This window comes from Herpailurus yagouaroundi, unplaced genomic scaffold (assembly GCF_014898765.1).
Source record: "Herpailurus yagouaroundi ecotype Mexico unplaced genomic scaffold, PumYag 67681, whole genome shotgun sequence".
NCBI lineage: Eukaryota > Metazoa > Chordata > Mammalia > Carnivora > Felidae > Herpailurus > Herpailurus yagouaroundi.
The window spans coordinates 4,392,096-4,412,652 of record NW_024420481.1 but is presented as its reverse complement, the minus strand read 5'-3'; positions in this window follow the sequence as shown (position 1 = coordinate 4,412,652).

The following is a 20,557-nucleotide window of genomic DNA, read 5'->3' as shown; positions in this document are numbered from 1 at the left end:
GCTCAGAGCCTGGGAAAATGCATTTTACGTGGCTCCTGTTTATAGACACTATTTGAATCATCCAAAACCAGTGTGTCAGTATCATTCTGGTGGCCCAATTTCATGCATCTGTGTCAAAGAAATACTGCATTGCTCCACTGGCCTCACTACCCTCTCAGAACTAGGTACCAACCAAGAGTCCCATAGGTGAGAATCCTGGAGTTCTTTGGGACACCTGGTGGGCCCCAAGCATGGTGGGGGAGGAGTCTAGAGACTCAAAAATTCCTTGAAGGGGAGAAACATGTTATCATGTCCCTTGTCAACCTGAGACCTATTGTGTACTATGGGCAGCCCACCCTGATGATATTGCTGGCCATGTCTGCTCCCAGGAACTAAAAGGGAACTTTGAAAACGTTAAGGAAAGTGTTACAAAGCACAGAACTCCCCCCACTGCCATGGCAAGATGCAAGCCATAGGGCAGGGGCTCCATTTGCCCAGGTCCAAGGTGGTACTGATTACATGAGTATATGTATTTATCAAAACTCATTGAACTGTACACTTACATTGGGTGCATTTTATTGTATATAAATTATACCTCAGTAAAGCTGAGAATAATTACTAATGGTAAAAAAAAAAAAAAACCTCTATCTCAGATTCTCAGGACCCACTTCAGATAAAATCAGGTGGTTTTTTGTCTGGACACTCTGGGAAACCCTTATCTGTTGGTTCTCATTTGCCTATAGGATCAAATCCAAGTCCTTTAGGCTGACATACAATTGCACTTCCTCAGTCCTGACCTACCCTATCAGCCTTAGCTTCTGATACTCCTTTCCCTGCCCCATGCTCCAGACACCGAACTTCGAACCAATCCCTATTGCTGAACTTCGAACCAATCCCACTCTCCTTTGCAATCTTGTGCCTCTACATACTAGGTTTCCCCTGCTTGAAGTGTCCTTCTAGAGCCATGCCATCTCCAGCCCAGGAATTCCCACATATCTTTCAAGGCCATCTGGCATGTCATATTTTTCTGTGTAATTTTTTCCCTAACCCCCAAACAGAGTTGGATGATCCCTCCTCCCCAGTACCCCCATGAGTCTTGGGACACAATTTTTATGACTATGACACTTGTCAACAAGGAACTTTCAGTACCTGTCTTCGGGTTTTCCTATACCAAATTGCAAATTCCTCCAGGGCAGGGACCATACCTTCTTCAACTCAGCACCTAGCACAGTGCGTCTCAAACTGCTGAATAAATGAGTGGATCAGTGAGCCGATGACTATATCTGTTCCCTTTTGTGACTCTTTAATGGGAGGCTTTGTTGGAGAGTGTCTTCACCACAAAGAGTGACCCGTAAGCAAGACATTTTATTTTTTTAACTTTTTTAAATGTTTATTTTTGAGAGAGAGAGAGGGAGAACAAGTGAGGGAGGGGCAGATGGAGGGAGAGAGAGAATCCCAAGCAGGATCCAGGCTCTGAGCTGTCAGAGCAGAGCCCGACATGGGGCTCAAACTCACAGACTGTGAGATCATGACCTGAGCCGAAGTCAGATGCTTAACTGACTGAGCCACCCAGGTGCCTCAAGCCAGAAATTTTAAGAGATTACCCAGCACAGAAAGGAGGGGTATTTGGCCAAGGGTCCATTTTAACCCCTCAGATGATGTCCCTGATGTATTTCAGCTTGTCCAGGATCTGTATTTGTGAGATGGTCAGGGCTAGGCCTCAATCTGTGGCCAGCACTTGCTAGATACCCACTGTCATCACCATCATCATCACTATCTTTTAGTGGACACTTACTATGTGTCAACTGTTGACACTTTTTTATATTACCTCATCTAATCTGTACAATAAACCTGGGAGAAAGGTTGAACCAACTGGATTGAACCAATATGAAATTGGCAATATTCAACCTTTCTTAACTTACAAAATGGCATTTTCATAGGGTTCAATATAATATTACCATTCCCTTTTTGGAGCTGAGGAAACCGAGGTTCAAGGAGGTAAAGTCCCTGGCATACATTTGATCATCTAGTGAGTGGTTGAGCCCAGAGTTGAATGTTCATGCATCTGACTCCATAGGTCAGGCTATTTCCTTCACACTGCTTGGCTTCCATCAGCTGATAATTTCTGCTATGTCAGTCCACAGAGGCCAAGAAGTTAGACAGGGGGGACCTGGCTAGGGTTCCAAACACTCTTTTGCAAGGGGGGGATGAGCTGTCTTGCCCTGCAAATGTTAGCCTTTAGGAGTCATGTTTCCTTTTTCTTTTTTTTTTTTTTTTTCATTGGTTCTGTCCTTTAGAACCCATTTCCTCCACCCATGTGTGCACATGTGTGCCCTCCCTCTCTCTGGCTTGGAAGGGAAGAGCCAAGCAGCTGACTCACACACCACACCACAGTTGCCTTGACTTTGTTCACGTAGGCTCAGCCACTTAAGACTCTTGCCCTAGCCTCAGTGCTGTCAGTCAGCACCCAGAGAAGCCACTGCATTTTCCCCACCACATGGAGATGAGTGGACTAAGTGCTATTGCCCTGGGGAAAAACAGCCCTAAGAGGTTGGTAGCAACCGAAGTCCAAAGTCAAAGGTAACACCCACATCTTAAAAAAGCATAGGCAGCAGTGGGGAAGTCCTACCAGCTGAGTCTTTGAGCAGACCTCAATCCCATGAATATCTCCCCTGCTCACTTACCAATCTCTGTGAGCCACTTGCTTGGACAACAGACTTGGCAGTGTTGGGGGCTGGGAAGAGAGGAGATATGGAACAGGATGCAATGATACCCACCCTCCCCCAAGAGAGGCTCGCAATGATCCCAATTCCTGGTGTGATGGCAATGACAGGGCATTGCCTGGGGCACAGCTGGGTAAAGAATGGAGACCATGGCAATGCAGACTTGGGCAGACCCTTAAGCATTAGGTGGGCATGAGGGGTCTGGCTGGGGAATGGAGGAAGAGACTAGGAGTTCAGGCAGACCCCCATTATGTTCTGCCTTGAGATGAATGCTGGTGGTTGGTCGGAGGAGTCAGGCTGGCTGGGAGGTGGTCTGAGGCTACAAATCCTGGGCCACAGGAGGACAGAGGAATCCAGAAGGGCTACCTCCAACAACTTTAGAAACCTCTGGCCTTTCCTGGCACAACTAGAAAGACAAGCAAATTCCCCTCAGGATCTTAATAAAATATAGTTCAAAGGCTTATCCTCCTGTTTCCTCTCTCATGAGGGGGCTCCCTGAGATGCCTCAAAGTATACGGGGCAACAGTTAGGAGGCCAGGGTTCTAGTCCTGTCCTTGCTTCCTTGAGCCTTCTCCTTTCTAGGCTTCAGTGTCCCCATCTGTACAGGTGATAAGGCAGGATAGGTAGAGTGAAGTCATAGTTTTCAAACTTTTTCAGTTTGGAGCACTTTCTTTAGACACAATCTTGATGTGGCAGCTCAACATGTAACACACCTGAAAATAGAGCTGCTCAAGCCCCTTCTCCTCCCTAGGGGTTTTGTCAGAATCTTCATGGTACCTCCCATCCCTGGGTTAAAGGGTTTTAAAGATCACCGGGTTAGAGCAGTGGTCCTCAGTCTTGAGCATGCACCAGCATCCCCTGGAGGGCTTGTTAAACCATAGATTGTTGGGCCCCACCCTTGGGTTTCTGATTTTGCACATATGGGATGGGGCCAAGAATTTGCACTTCTAACAAGTTCCCAGGTGATGTTGATGTTACTTGTCCAGAGACCACACTGTGAGGACCACTGGGCCACATTACATCTACAGACTTTCTATGATTCATGCCAAATCATTGAATATTCACATTAATCCACAACAGATAAATTTTCTATGATATTTAAGCATGGGAGAGCATGCAGCATTGTGCCTGGCACAGAGTGGACACTCAGAGCTGGTGGGATCTAATTCTAAATGCCCTGCTTATAAGTCTCTTTAGGTGTAAAGCCGTGCTAGTGGCTGCTCAAGGGATTGATGGAGGCATAAGCCTTTCCTTTAATGAACTTACAGTCTGTTGTGGCCACTCTATGCTCTGGGAAATATAAACCCCACTAATTCCACCAAAAGAGGTTATTTCATGTTAAGCATTATCCTTTCTAGACATTCTCTTTTTTCCAGGGGAAACTCCCTGGGAAGAGGGTAGCAGTTTGGTCCCTGACCACTCAGTGTTTCCCATGGGTAGGGAGCACAGCTTTTATCCTGTATGAGCTCTTCCAGGGCAAAGACCTTACTTACCTGTACCATTCTTCCCATCACCCTCCATGGCTCCTAGCCCACTGGCTGGCCCAGAAGGCATTTGATACAAGTTTGCCAAATAGAATAAAGGAAGCACTAGAGCCCAGGCTGGACTCAGCCCATGCAGGCCACCAATTCCCCTATCATTCCTGGCTCAAAGCCCCCATTCCCAGCCTCTGGTCACTGGGGACTTTGGAAGAGCATTCAGGAAAGGGACATCTCCAGCCATACTCACTTGGGATTGCCACCCTGGGGGGTTTTGTGAACTAGCTCCAGAAATGTGTGGGGTCTCCCATTCCCAACATCCTCCTTCTCAGCCTCGATACTTTCTTAAATAAATTGGCACTGACCCTGATGACAGACTTGATCATTTCCTTTTGCTCCGTGATTGTGCTAAGTGACTGCCAAAGGCCCTGTTCCTGAATAGTCAGCACATTCCTCAGGACAGTGAGTGGGAGCCCATCTGCTCCCGTGCTTCCTTTCCTTTATTGTGCTATTTTAGCTTCAATTTCCCATTTGGACAAGAGTATCTTCCAGACGCTGGGGAAGAGGAGAGGGTGGAGAGAAGCGTCACAGTTTTCCTTCATTTTTCATTCATCTTCCTGGTTTCTCTGGAAAGAAATCAACAATCATACGATGTACCCAGCACTACTCTAAGCTCTCTACACGTGTTCATGCACTTAATCCTGATAACACCACTGTGAGGATGGTACAAATATGATCTCCATTTCCCATATGGGGAAACTGAGGCACAGAGCAAAAAAATGACTTGGCCAAGGTCTCACAATATGTGACAGAGCTGAGATTGAACCCAGGCAGGTCTGGCTCTGGAGGCTGAGCGCTTCCCCACTGGCTCTACCACCTTGCAGGACTTGGATTCTTGAGGCTCTAGACCTGGGCCCAGGGGTATCTGAGGCCAAGCCCTCTTTCCCTCTTCACTGTCTGTCAGCAGGACCTAAGGTCACTTGCATTAAAAATGGAATTCCTTGGGGCACCTGGGTGGCTTAGTCTGTTAAGCGTCCAACTTTGGCTCAGGTCATGATCTTGTGGTTCGTGGGTTTGAGCCCCGTGTCAGGCTCTGTGCTGACAGCTTGGAGCCTGGCACCTGCTTCGGATTCTGCATCTCCCTCTCTCTCTGTTCCTCCCCTGCTCTCACTCTGTCTCTTTCTCTCTCAAAAATAATTAAAGACTAAAAAAAATTTTTAATGGAATTCCTTGCATAGCTAAAGGTGCCCCCCATCCCTTGCCAATGACCCACTCATTTAATGTCTGAACTCCCAGATCCTAGGCCAACAGGAGAATGCGGACTCTACCTCAGGGTTAGTTGCATGGGGCTGATATAATAACGCAAAACTGCTTTGGGAATTGACTATTCATTGTGTGCTCTTCTTCTTATGCATTGCTTCAGAGTCTCACAGAAACCATAAAGCAGGTTTCAGGGAGGAACTGAAGCTCAGAGATCTCCCAGTAAACCACAGACCTAGCACTTGTGCACTCATTGCTACGCTAAATGTTAAATAAGTAGGCAGCATTCACTGAATGTCAGGTGGTATCTAAACATTCTCTTGCACCGAACCATTCAATCTTCACAAGAACCCTATTAAGTGGGTACTATTATTATCCCTATATCCCTATTTCAAGGATGAAGAAGCTGAGGCATGGAAAGGTCAAGTAACTTGTCCAAGGTCACACAGTCAGGAAGTCATAGATCTGGGATTTGAACCCAGACTATTGACTTACACTGTTGGATCCCTGATGTATGCTATTAACCACTACACTATGCTACCTCTTGGCATTGAGGCCACCTCAGAGTCCTTGAGGTGCCAGGTTATCATAACCCCCTCCACTTCTTCTTCTCCTTTTCTCCCTGCTAGTCCAGATGTACTTCCAAATAACCATGACTGGAGGCTCTGGAGTCAGACAATCCAAGGTTCAAATTGCAGCTCTGTAATTCACTAGCCACATGAACTCTCTTTCTGTGCCTCAGTTTCTTGATCTATAAAGTAGGAATAGTAATGGCAGTGATCTCATAGGGTGGTTGTAAGCACTTAGGTCAAATAGGGTAGATTCCCCCATCACTACCACTGCCTCCTCTTCTCCAAGCCAGCTCCAGCATCCTGCAGGGGGAAATGGTGCTTCACGCCCTTGCAGTTATCAGTTTCACCCTCCGTGTCTGTCTCTTCCTGTCCCAAATGAAAGACAGCCTTCAGCTACAGATTCCCTAGGCTTTTCAAAACTTGGTGATTACAATTCCTCCCAGGAGATCAGAGAAATCCATTTCCCTAGCATTCTAAGCAGGAATTCTATTGTCATTTGGTAACTCAAACATGGCCAAGGTGGCCCAGCCCATCTCCTTTCCTCTCCACCCTTAGTATAGGCAAAGAAGATACACTTTGCTGAAGCATCCTGAATGGCGTGCCATGGCCAGAGTCTCCCAGAAAGAAATTCACAATAAAGAAAGACGCCCATTTCAAATATTTATTTGGAATCTGAGAATTCCTTGCGACACCAGTAACTGTGGAAGCAAGCTTTTCCTTCTTGCCTTCTTTACAGAGAGCCTATAAGTACTGGATAGGGAATACGAATTATCTGGTATCTTTTTCCACCTTCCTCAATGTTTTTGTCCTATAATTCTAGTCTTCTCTAGTTGTCTAGTGCCTTGTGTCTTTAACTCAGTGGGTAGAGCACAGGGCTACCCAGGAGCAGGCAAGGCAGTCAGTATTAGACAAGGAAGGCCCCTTCACTTAGTTCTTCATTCACAGTCTGAACCCTAACCCTGGCCTCTGACCGTCCTTAATCTCCACAGGTTGAGTGTGCAATTGCAGGATGAGGTAACTCAAACCTAGAGAGGTAAAGCAACTTGGACTGCATCACACAGAAGCAACCCTCCCTCCCAGCCATACCCCGACCATGAACCTGCAGCCCATGTTTTTAGCCTCAAAGGAATAGACTACAAGCATCAGGATGTATCAGGGCAAAGGGATCCCTATGATTAAGGTTCCAAACTCAAGGACAGGTGAGTGGACAGCACATTTTTGTCCCTGAGGGAGAACCCACTGTTCCAGTCTTCCTAAAGTGAACCGGGGCTGTTAAAAAAATTTTTTACCCAGGAAGAGTGATTTGAATGATGAAAGAAATCAATAAATTGCTATTGAATGTAGTCCAACCTCACTTACTCAAACTAATGGAGGTAGCCCTTCAAATTAGTGAATCATTTGTATTGTAGGTTACGTGTAATGAAATGAAGCTTTATTGCTTTGAATAATTCACAGTAACTCCAAGTAGGCTGACAAATCGTAGCCTAATTGAGACTTGCCTTAATGTAAGGAAAAAAAAAAAAAGAATCCCCAGCATCAATCATTTGTATGCAAATGGTGCTTCCAAAGGAGTGACAAAATTTGCTGCCTAGAGTATGGAAAAACCAGCACATGGAGTCCGTTTATTCAGATGGCTCTTTCTGCCAAGAGTGGGCAAAGTAAGGCCAGGTAGGGCCCACGCCTACTCATTGTGCTCATGAAGTGTCTTCTAATGAGGTTTTACTGTAAAAGGAAACAATCGGAGAGTGACCTTAGAGGTAGCAGGTGCAATCCATCCACTCATGGAATAAAAGATGGTTTGGGAATACTGTCACTTCCTTTCATTTTTTTTTTTCCCTAAGAAGACGTTACACCAAAAAAAAAGTCACCAAGGCAAGTCTAGTACCTCAGTGCTTTGTCAAAACCCGGAACAAACATTCAGGGAAAAAAAAATCTGAAGGTCGAGGAAGGGAAATAAGCAAGAAGAGTAAGTAAAGCATGAATCATCCATTACCACCTGATGGCTCCTTAAAAATAAAAATAAAACCATGGAAGGAAATAGAGTCCATGCCACAGTTTGGCATTTTGCTAGAGGACCTGGCACAGACTCTGTACTCTTTTATTTCACAGAAGTAACTGACCTTTGGCTTCTGCCTTAGATTGCCTTTTCCTCAAGGCCTCTCAGAGTTCAGGGTTAGATGATGCTTGCCCAGCACTGGCACCCACTTCTCTCTTGGACACTGGGAGAGAAGATAGGAGAAGTGCATTTTATCTACATGTATTTAATTACTTTCGCCTTGTTTCCCAAAATCTTGGAAGTAGCTTACTACAATAAAATAATGATAAAATAAAAACAGAGACTCACGACCAGGAAAAATATCAATAGAACTTTTAAAAATCAAGTGTTAAAAAAAACAGCAAGGGACGTATAGTGGTGAACTACAAGGAACTAAAAAAACAAAAGCAGAACTGAGATTCAACCAAGCTTGGTCCAATGGACCATCTCCTGAAAGAGCACAGGCTCCCCAGATGGACCTATCTATAAAAGTGTGATCCTGGGCCAGATATCTAATTTCTCTGAGCCTCAGTTCCTCATCTGAATCATGGACCTAATAATAGATATTATCTATTCCATGGAGTTTTATGAGGATTCAATGTCTGTAAACCACTGATCCCCACTACCTGGCAGAGGACAAATGCTCAATAAATGGTAGATATGAGAACTGGTATGAAGACAACCTCACATTACGTGATACAAAACATTTACCCATGATGGCATGTTGTTTGATCCTCACACCAACCAGAATTTGGGCCCAGGATTACAGGGAAAGGAGAGCAGAGGAAGGGGGCAGTCCTTACTGGAAAGTTCCATCAGGAGGTGGTATTCTAGCTGGATCTTTTGAAAGATAGGTAGGATTTGAGGAGATAGAACTGAAGTACAGATTAGGAAGAAGATGGAAGTTTATAGGAATGGTAAGAAGACCCTCCCTACTAGAGTATAGGGACAGGTAGGGAATAAGGGTAGGGAGGGGAAGATGAGGCAAGATGGGCTCATGGAATTGCTTGACTCTAGCCAGATGGTGAAGGAATTTGGACCCCATTGGACAGGAAATGGAGAGTCATTCAAGGATTTTGAGCAGGTTGAGCAGGGGAAGGATGTGACATGTTGAAAGGGATGTTTTCAAAGGTGGAGTCTGTCTGCTGCTGTCTGCTATGTGCAGGCTGGGGTGGGGGGTTGGGAGGAGGCAGGGACTGGTAAACCAGCTGCAGTGGCCCAAGGAAGAGACAGATGGTGAGAGCTCATGCTAAGGCGATAAGGATGGAGAAGACAGGAGATTCCACTTAGGGGAACCTGAGAAAGAGTGATTTGTAATCTACATGTTTTTCTTCTAGACTCAAAATTCCATGAAGACAGGGACCATGCATACCTTGTTCATCCCTGTGTCCCCCAGGATTTAGCATAGTGTTTGGCACATAGTAGGTGTCAGCAAGTGCAAAATGAATGACTGTATTCATGCATTCCTCCATACAAACACTGAATAAGAATGTTTGCTTGCTCAACAATAAGCAATAGCACAAGGAAAACAAAATAGAAGATGGCCCAAAAAATTTCATTGACTTAACTTTCTTTCACTTTTCCTGGACTTACACTGACAGTCTGGTGTAGGCAAGTAGCCCATAAAAGAGCCAGAGCAGGCTGGGGAAGATGCCACCTAAAGCAGAATTCACACAGGCCTGTATAGGAAGCAAACCAACCACACAATCCCACAGATGGTTCTCACAATATAGGAACATCACAAAGCAGGTAAATTATGGATGAAAGGAGGTTTTTTTTAATGGGGGTATTTACCTTACAAAAGAATTAACTGAAAATCCATTTAAAGTGACAAACTGCCTTGCTATTATATTTAATTTGGGACTGGAATTTGACTTACTGAAACTGCATTTCCATGCAAGACAATGTAGAATAATGACAACAACCCGGATTTGGGAGTCTGGAGACCCAATCCTTGGTCTAAACTAGTAGCAGATTAAGGTGGTTAATAGCACAGGTGCTGGAGTCAGGCTGCCTGGGTTTGCATCCTGGCTGTACCTTGGACAAGTGTCTTAGTTTTTCTGAGCTTCAGTTTCATTATTTGTAAAATGTGATAATACAACATCTGATTCTGCTTCATAAGGTTATTGTGAGGGCTAAGTGGGGTAATGTATGAAATGTGTCTGGCAGTACCTGTAAGCTTTCAGTAAGTGTTAACTTTTACTTTGAATCCTAACTTAGGTAAATCATTTCTCTTCCTCTGGGCCTTGGATTCCCCCATGAGCCTGAGGCTTTTTTCATTCTTACCTTAGGGACATGTTCCTTACCTATACTACAAATTCATTATCTAACACACATAAGGGTATCTCCATCCTTGAGAGTCCCTAGTTGATAACTGTGCCCTTATAAAGACCATTGGGATTCTGAGAAAAGAGAGAAGGCCCAAGCATACACAAGACTAAGATAGATGTGGTTTCTTTAATATACTTTGTAAATATCCCAACTCAGCTATCACCCCTAAAGTCTAGCCCCTTCTGCCCCTCCCAAGCTGCCCTACTTCCTTAATCACCTTCATCCCAAGCCCAAGAGTACTCCTCTTCTCTGAACAGCTTCCCCAGCCCACCCTGCATTTAGAATTAGGACCCCAAGTTCTTTAGGTTTCTCTTCCCCACCCCCCACTCCAACCCAGGGAACTACAATCAGAACAACCTCTGCTGCCCTCTGCTGTCTGGCTCCAGATATGCTGGCTCCAGTTAGGTTAAGTCCGCTTCCAAGCACCTATCAGTTTCTCCAGCCCCTATCTGCCACCCTGACCTTGAGAATAAAATGCAGTGTCTTCAGCGACACCCACACGCTCCCCTAATCAACACAAATACACACACAGTCTTCCCTTATGCAGACCCCACATACCCAAGCTATAGCTGGTGTGGTCCATGAGTTTGGAGCTGTTGTCTTCAGCAAAGAAAGTGAGCTACTAGAGCCAGCCATATTCTGAGTCTCCTTCTTAAACATTCCACCATCATTTGTTGAGCATTTGCTCTGTGCAGGGCACTATGCTAAGTGTTGCACATGCATTATCTTACTGAATCCTGGCAACAACCTTGCAAGTAGGGGAAATTATTATTATCCCCATTTTACAGATGAACTGAGACTCAGAAAAATGAATGTCTTGCCTAAGGACTCAAAGCTAGTGTGTAGGAGAGATGTGGTAGTTGTTACAGACCCTACCTGGTTTGTCTGTCTCCATTCTCTTCTTACCAAACTAGCCCCCACACCATGGCCAGTTGTTAAGAACACAGACTTGGGAGTTAGATCTGGATGGTTCTAGAAGCTCACTTTTTTCAGTGAAGACAACAGCTCCAAATTCATGGACCACACTAGCTGTGACTTGGGTAAGGCAGGTCTGAATAGGAAAGGCTGTGTGTGCATTTGCATTGATTACGGAAGAATGTAGATATGGAAGACACTCACAATGATCTTTAGATACACTTAAGAGGTGGAGATGACATGACAAAATATGGCGATTGATTGCATGTGAAGGCAGGAGAGAAGAAAGGGTCTGAAATAAGTCTCAGGATTCCGGCTCAGACAAATGGGTGGATAAGGATGCCAATCATAGAGATAGGAACATTGGAGATGATTGGATGAGGAATGTGATGGGATGTAGGGGAAATGAAGAGATCCATTTTGGGCATGGTGAGTGTGAGATATCCAGGTGGAAGTGGTCAGTGGACAGTTAGTTTTATGAGTCTAGAGCTCAGGAAAGAGGTCTGGGCTGACATCACTTTGTAGATGGGAGATTTTCTAGAGAGAGTGAGATGCAAGAGTAAAGAGATTGCTGAGGCCAGAGAATCAATATTGGAGGGGAAGGTGGAATAAAAGAAGTGTAGGTGGAGGACTAGGGAGCAGCAACCACGGATACAGGAAGGAAACCAGGAAAAACTATCAAGGAAGTCAAAGAAAGGGAAAGTTTCAAGGAAGGAAGAGTTCTACCAGATCAACTACCACAAAGAGATCAGGGCCCTTAAAACAGTCCTTTAGATTTTGTCATTAGAGGGCTGTTCTGGAAACAGAATCCTGAGGGCTATTGCTGTCTAAAAAGAAAAGTCACCTTAGGGACGCCTGGGTGGCTCAGTCGGTTAAGCATCCAACTTCAGCTCAGGTCATGATCTCACAGTTCGTCAGGTCGAGCCCCACATCAGGCTCTGTGCTGACAGCTCAGAGCCTGGAGCCTGCTTCAGATTCTGTGTCTCCCTCTCTCTCTGCCCCTCCCCGGTCACGCTCTGTCTATCTCTCTCAGAGAGAGAGAGAGAGAGAGAGAGTTAAATAAAATTAACATTAAAATAAATAAATAAACATAATAATAAAATAACATTAAAATAAATAAGTAAATAAGTCACCTTAAAACCTAGTAGCTTAAAACAACACAAATCATTGTATTAGCCTATTATCTGTCATGGTTTCTATGGGTTAGGAATTCTGGGGACTAAGTGGTCTGGCTCAGGGTCTCTCGTATAGTCACAATCAGAGTGGCTGGAGCTGGAACTCTGTGGGGAAGAAGGTGGCTGGAGCAGCTGGGAGCTGGCTGAGCATCTCTCTCTCTTCATATGGTCTCAGGGTCTCTCCAAAATGCCTCCTGAATGGGCTACCTTGAGCTTCCTCGTAACCTGGAGGTCTCAGGGTAGGCGGACCACTTACATGGCAGCTGAAGGCTTTGAAAGTGAGGACCTCATATTTCCATACACCAACAAAAACAATCCACAAAGAACTTAAGAAAACAATTTCATTTATAATAACATGCAAAAGAATAGCTATCAATAAATATCACCAAGGAAGGGAAAGTCTTGTATACTGAAAAGTACAAAACATTGCTTACTGAAATTAAAGAAGGTCTTGGAAAGACATCCTGTGCTCATGGACTAGAAGACATAATATTGTTAAGATGGCAGTATTCCCCCAAAGTGAGCTAAAAATTCAATGCAATCCCTATCAAAATTCCAATGGAGTTATTGTGCAGAAGTGGAAGCTGAGCATCAAATTCATGTGAAATTACAAGTGGTCTTGATGGCCAAAACCATCTTGAAAAAGAAGAATAAAGCTGTAGAACTCACACTTTCTGGTTTCAAAATGTAAGTGTTTTCAAATTATAAAATTATAAAACCCGTAGAAGAAAACATATAGATAAATCTTCATGACCTTGGATTTGGCAATGAATTCTTAGAGATGACACCAAAAGCCAAACAACAAAAGAACAAAATAAATAAATAAATTGGATTTCATAAAAAGTATAAACTTTTGTTTATCGAAGGACATTATCAAGAAAGTGAAAAGATAACCTATAGAATGGGAGAAAATATTTGTAAACCATGTATCTGATAAGGGTCTAGTGCCTAGGATACATAAATAAGTCTCACAAATCAACAACAAACAAACCAACTTAAAAATGGGCAAGGGACTTGAATAGACATATCTCCAAAGAAGACATACAAATGACCAACCAGTGCGTGAAAAGATGGTCAGCATTATTAGTCATTAGGAAAATACAAGTCATAAACATGAGACCACTTCACAACTATTAGTATGGTTATAATTTTTAAAAAGGAAAATAACAAGCGTTTGAAAGGCTGTGGAGAAATTGAAAACCTTGTGCGTTGTTGGTGGGGAATGTAAAATGGTGTGTAAAATAGTTTGGTGACTCTTTGAAAAGTTAAACGTAGGATTACCCTGTGACCCAGCAATTCCACTTCTAGGTATATACTCTAAAGAATTGAAAACAGGTGTTAAAACAAAAAACTTGTACATGGATGTTCATAGCAGCAGTGTTCACAATGGCCAAAAGGTGGCAATAGTCCAAATTTCCATCAATGCATGAATGAATGAATTCCATCAATGCATGAATGAATGAATAAATTGTGATACATCCATACAATGGCATATTATTCAGCCATAAAAAGAATGAAGTACTGATAATGCTTAAATAGGGATGAATGTTGAAGACATTATGCCAAGAGGCTAGACACAAAAGGTCACGTGGTGTATCATTCCAGTTATATGAAATGTACAGAGCACATTCTACAGAGACAGAAGGTAGATTAGTAGCTGCCAGGGGCAGGAAGAAGGGGGGGGGGATGAGTATGGGGTTTCATTTTGGGGGTGATGAAAATGTTTTGGAACTATACAGAGGTGGTGGTTGCACAACATTATGAATGTACTAAATGCTACTGAATTGTTCATTTTAAAATGGCTGGCTTTGGGGTGCCTGGGTGGCTCAGTTGGTTGATCATCTGACTTCAGCTCAGGTCACGATCTCACAGTTTCGTGAGTTTGAGCCTTGCACTGGGCTTGCTGTCAGCACAGAGCCCACTTCTGATCCTCTGACCCACTCTTTCTGCCCCTCCCATGCTCAACCTCTCTCTCTCTCAAAAATGAATAAACATTTTAAAAATTAATAACTAAAATGGTTTTATGTTATGTAAATTTTACCTCAATTTCTTTTTAAAGGAGTATTTCTGCAAACAAGGCAGGAGCCATACTGACTTTTCTGATCTAGCCTCAGAAACCACATGGTGTCATTTTCACCATTTCACAAAAATCCACCCAGCTTCAAAGAGAATAGACATAGTCCCCACGCTCAGTGGGAGAACACCTCAAAGGTCATTGGTGACTCTAACAAGAGCACCTGTCGTGGAGTCGTAGGGGTTAAAATCACGCCACAGTGGGCGAGGGTCTGGATGAAAAACTTGACAAGAGGGCATAAAATGCCTGAGTCAATGAAAAGACATGGTATGTTCCAGAATAAAAACGGCCAGTCTTACAAAGATAGACATTCTCTCCAGATTAATCCATACATTTAATGCAATCTCAACTCGAATCATAACAGAATTTTGTAGGGCTTGAGGAGCTGATTTTGAGATCACCTAAAGAAGAAACTATCAATCACGGCAAAGAAGTATTTGAAAAGACAGAGGAAGGGGTGCCTGGGTGGCTCAGTAGGTTTTTGGCTCGGGTGATGATCTCATGGTTGGTGAGTTCGAGTCCCACATGGGGCTCCATGCTGACAGCATGGGGCCTGCTTGGGATTCTCTCTCTCTCTCTCTCTCTCTCTCTCTCCCTCTCTCGCCCTCTCTCCCTCTCCCTCTCCTTTTTCTCTATCCCTCCCCGACTTGTGCATTCTCTCTCTCTCTCTTTCTCAAAATAAATAAATAAACATTTAAAAAAAATGAAAAGGGGAAGAAAGCCTTGCAATACCAGCTCTCAAAACAAAACATAGACTATAGTAACTAAAACAGTGTGATGTTGGCACGAACAGATCAATTGAACACAACAGAGTCCAGTACAGCCCCATGTAGGCATTGCAAATCAATAAGGAAACCTATACTAATCAATAAATGATGTTGGGACAATTAGTTGTCAAATTAGAAAAAGAAAACCATACTACTGTTGGATCTCTACCACACATATCATATCCAAACTCCAGATAAAATAATGACCTAAAACACACATGTACTCACACACACACACACACACACACACACACACACACAAATCTAAAACTCTGTAAGAAAGTTTGTAGGATAATATTTTCTTTTCAAGTAGGTTACAAATCCTAGAAATTATAAAATCATATCTTGATAGATTTTTTTACTACATAAAAATTAAGTCTTTAAAATGAAAGACAAAGCTAAAAGGGAGAAAATATTTGTGGCATATAAATATCTGCAATATGGCAAAAATATAATGGAGAAAGATGTAAAATATATAAAGATCTTTTTAAATCAATAATAAAAAGACAAGTAACCCAACAGGAAAATGAGCTAAGGAAAGGAACATGTACTCAGAGATGAAAAAATAAAAGGCAAATAAAACATATAGAAACATACTCAACCTTCAGTGGCAATAGGGTAAATACAAATAAAACAACAAGTGACAAATTTTCACCCATCAAGTTGATTAAAATTTTAAAAATTCATGCTATCTGTGTTGATTAGGTTGTAGAACCAGTTATTTTCATACTCTGTTAGTATGAGTGTGATCTGGTGCAGCTTTTCTTGGATGGCAGTTTGACAGAATCTACTGAAATGAAAAATGCACACTTTCCACTTCTAGATGTGGATCCTAGAGAAATCTTCCTATGTGTGCAAAGATTTTCAGTTCACTTGTTTGAAATAATGCAAAGTCAGAAATGACTAGAAGGTCCATAGGTCATGGAATGTCATGGAATGCAGGGAGTTTAGGAGTTTGAGGACCAGGGTAAAAATCTGGAATTGCCTACGAGGGCAGCAGGAAGGGGAACTGAACCAGGACAAGTAAAAAGGATTGCCAAGTAGCAGCAAGAGGCCTGCTGATATTTGGCACCATGAATTTGGAGTGACTCCAACCCACAGGGGTGTGATATTTTCTCCTGTGAAGAGGACAGATAGTTCAAATGCCTTGGGGTTCACTCATTCATTCAACAAATATTTACAGGTACCTACTAAGTGCCAGGCAGTGTTCTAGGCTCTGGGACACAGCAGTGAACAAAATAAATAGAGTCCCTACTTTCATGGAGCTTGCATACTACTGAGAGAGATGGACAAAAATAAGCAAACATAATAATATATTGCCAGGTAAATGCTCTGAAGGTAAATAAAGGAGAATAAGAGGATAAAGAATGACAGAGGCCCTGTTCAAATAAGAAGATCAGGGGAGGTCTTTCTGCAGAGGTAACATTTGAATGAAGGTCTGAATGAAGTAGAGTGAGCCATGTTGATATCTGGAAAAAGAGCATTCCTATTAGTAGGAACAGTGTGTACAAAGGCCCTGGGGTAGGAGTATGCTTTACTTGAACATGAATATTGGCAGGATGGATGTAGTGGAAGGACAAAAGTACAGAAAAGCTAAATGTGCTAATAAAAGGGAAGTTGGGGTGATGGGTTATGTTATCTGGACCAAATAGGGAGGGAAGTGAGACTGGGGATGCTGATAAATGGAGACAAAGAACATAAGTAAGTGACAGGAAGTTTCAGTGAGGTAAAGAAGCAGGTATAATAGAAGTGAGGGAGAGAGGACTACTGACAGAAGGACAAGAGGATGTGGTCAGAGAATGGTTCAATATATCAGAGCATGGCAATACCCAGCGATGACAGGGCCCAAAATGTTACTTTTGGTGTGGTCTGGGCAAACTTCCCAGATGAAGTGACACTTGAGGTGAGACTTGAAGGAGAAGGAGTTCACAGGGCAAGAGAGCAAGTAAGGACATTCTAGGTGGAGAAAGAAGAACAGGCAAAGGCCGTGTGGTGAGACAGGACATGATGAATAAGCAAGACAGACAGAAGGGCACTGTGTTTGGAGCAGATGCATTGAGGAGAGAAGCATTAGCTGACAGAGAAGTGAAAAGGGATCAGGGTACAAAGAAGACAGATGGTTGGGAGAGTGCCCAAGGACCACCAAATAGAGACTTAAGTGGAATTGAATGGAACCTTGGTGAGCCACAATGGTACTGTAGCCACATGTCCTTCAGTAGCACAAGGCCTCTGAGGGGGCAGCACAGGTTTCTAACATGACTGACTAAGCTTAGCACTCATCCAGGGCTCAAGGTCTGACTCACTCTGTGCCCACAGAACTAATCTAAGCTAACTGGCTCACAAGGAATTCCAGCAAGGCCCACTGCATCTTGCTAACAGAGTTCCTGTTCCATAACCACCATCTTATTCCATGAGGAGAAGGAGTCTGCTGCTGGAAAGGAGTTGCCTGCTGAGTCCTCCAGTCACAGCAAAGGGAAGTCCCACCCTACTCTGAGGGGATAAACTCCCCTCCTGCTGCCTGGCTGAGAGTGAGGTTCTGGGTCTCATCACAACAAAGACCAGCTTCTATGAAACTGAATCTTGCCTCCACCCTCTATGACCACCCCATGCGTATAATACACACATACACACACCACGCAGCCCAGGTAGGGCTTGTCTTTGTCAAAACAGGACATATATGATATAATGGCCACCCAACAGCACCATGGCAGCCTTCTGGGGGCTAGAGAATTGTTTCCATCAAGGGCGTTCCTTCCAGGTTAGGGATGGAAGGCTAGACCACATTGTTGGGATTTATTTAGCATCAACTCACCAAACTTGTATTGAGCCCACTCATTGCTGGACTGTGTCTTGGGTGCTTTGGTACATCCAGTAATTTGTAAAAGCAAGCTTGTGCCCTCAGGGATGGGTGACCTAGAAGGATAGAATCAAGAAAGCAAAGGGTTAACACAAATCTTTTTAAATAGAGGCTCAAACAAAATGTTATGGGAGCCCCCAGTATGGAGGGATGAATTTGAGGGGAAGTTCAGAGCATGGTGGATGAGGTGACTTTTGAACTAGACTCTGATGAATGGAAAGAATGTGGCCAAGAAGAGATGGGTGATGAGGCATATCAGGGAGGAAGGAGATGACCACCGAACTGGAGAGATTGAATTCTGTCCTGAGGACTGGGAAGAATGGAGGAACTTCAGATGGGGGCAGCAGTGAGGCCCAACGGAGGGAACAAGGGCTGTGCAGTCCCCCAGGCTCAGGTTTGTGTCCCAGCTCTGCCACTGATCAGCTTGAACCTGGGCAAAGCCACTATTCTTCTCTAGCCTGTCTCCTCTTCTGCAGGTGAGGATCCCACTTGTCTCCAAGCATGGTTGACAGACTTGATGGAAGTTAGGTAGTCATTGTTGCCCAGGGAAGGCAGACCCAGGTCAGAAGGCAGGGTAACGAGCTTGAGGTGGGATCAGGGCACAAAAAAAGAGGCATGGACAGGGAAAACTCTGAAGAACAAATTCTCCAACTTCAGAAATTGGGCTTTAGGCTAGTCCTGGGCCTCAAAGTGAGACAAACAGAGGCGGGAGGCCTGTGCAGTCCACAGCAAGACTCCAGTGACTTACGGTTCTTCTAAACTACTTTGATACAAGGACTCTCAGCCATTCACCCTCCCCACCCTGAATCATTTCTTTCTACTTCAGGCCTGTTGCCAACTTGAGTTCAAGTGCCCCAAACTGATGAGTAAAGACATTGCTTTTGAGATAAAGAGATAAACTGAGGGTGAAAGCAGGTGAGGTCATCATTGTCACCAGGGCCAACACAGGCTCCCTGGAGACAGAACCACAGGGCTGAGTACTGTGTGGGCCTTGGTAGCCTTCAAGACCATCCCTGGGCAGAGTCCAGAAGATGGGGGAGGGATGCCTGCTTGGTTTATTTGCTTCCAGGGTTGACACTTCAGCCCAGCTGATCTTTGCTATAATATTAACTGCCATTTCAGCAGTGTTGGATGCCAGGGGTAAAAAGAACAAGGTACAGATGAGACCGGTTACATATTTGACTTAACACTTACATAGCACTTACTCCTCACAGCAAGCATGCTGAGAGCTCCACAAACATGAACTCATTGCTAAAAATTTAGTCTTGTTATTTCATAGGCAAGGAAACTGTGGGCTCAAAGTGAAGTCACTTGCCTGAGACCACACGGCTAGTGGGTAACAGAGCTGGGATTGAAACCCTGACAGTCTGGCTCCACTGGTGAAGGCAGGGCTGTTGGTCCTACAAGGCTATTGGGGTTCCTCCTGTGCATGGCTCCATCAAGTCTACCAGCTTGCCCTTCAGGGTGGCTAGTGCAGTTCACAGGGGAGTAAGGGCCTTTGCTGGGACATTTCCCCAGTCCTCTGGTTCCTGGGAATCACGTCATCCCCATTCATGGAATGGGGGTGGGGAGCCAGGGATAAGACAGCGGGAGCATCAGCAGTCCCAGAGCCACACAGGGTTCTCACAGTCTTTGTCCTTGGTCTGTCTTCTGAGGCTGTGGGCTCTACTTTTATTCCTGGAGGTGGAGTGCACTGAACCTCCTTCCTCATTTAAATTCCCCTCCTTCAAGGAGTCCAGCGAAGGCCCCCTTTCCCTCCTCCGAATGGGTCTATTTTATTGTATTTGGATGAAGTATTTGAAAGCCACCTTAAACTTGTTGCAGATGTAATCAGAGTGTAAATGCATTAAAAATAAGATCAAAAGGAAATGTGTGGTTTGCCTCTCAGGACCGCCAAGCTAGACAAGTACCTGTCCATTGGGTCTGTTTGTCTCTCACAAGTATTGCTTTTTCTGGCCAAGTGTTCTAGAGGGCATTTTTTGGGAGCTGTTTAGGCACTGTGCAGCCAGCTGCCCTCTGATGCCTTGGGTGTAGACACAATGCTGGCCTCAGCTTCTCCACTTCTCCTGTAGGGACTCATGCTAGTTAGGAGTGACCTATACTGCAGGGGAACCAAAGCCTTGTTCTAGAAGCTATGGCAGAAAGGGCATGTCCAGTTCACTAAATTTGTCTTCTGGAGACCCCCAAACTCCCCTTTTTGAGTCTTTTTCCCTCTTCAGTGGCATCTCCTGGCCCGTCCAAATGCAGTCTTCATTCTGTCTCAGATATGTGGCTCAAACAGCCGAATGGAACCCCGCCATCCCAGACATCCCAAGAGAAAGGCAGTCTTACTCTCTGCCAGTGACTGGCAGCACTTTTACAGAGTGGGCTCTACCGAGGGGACTCACCCCA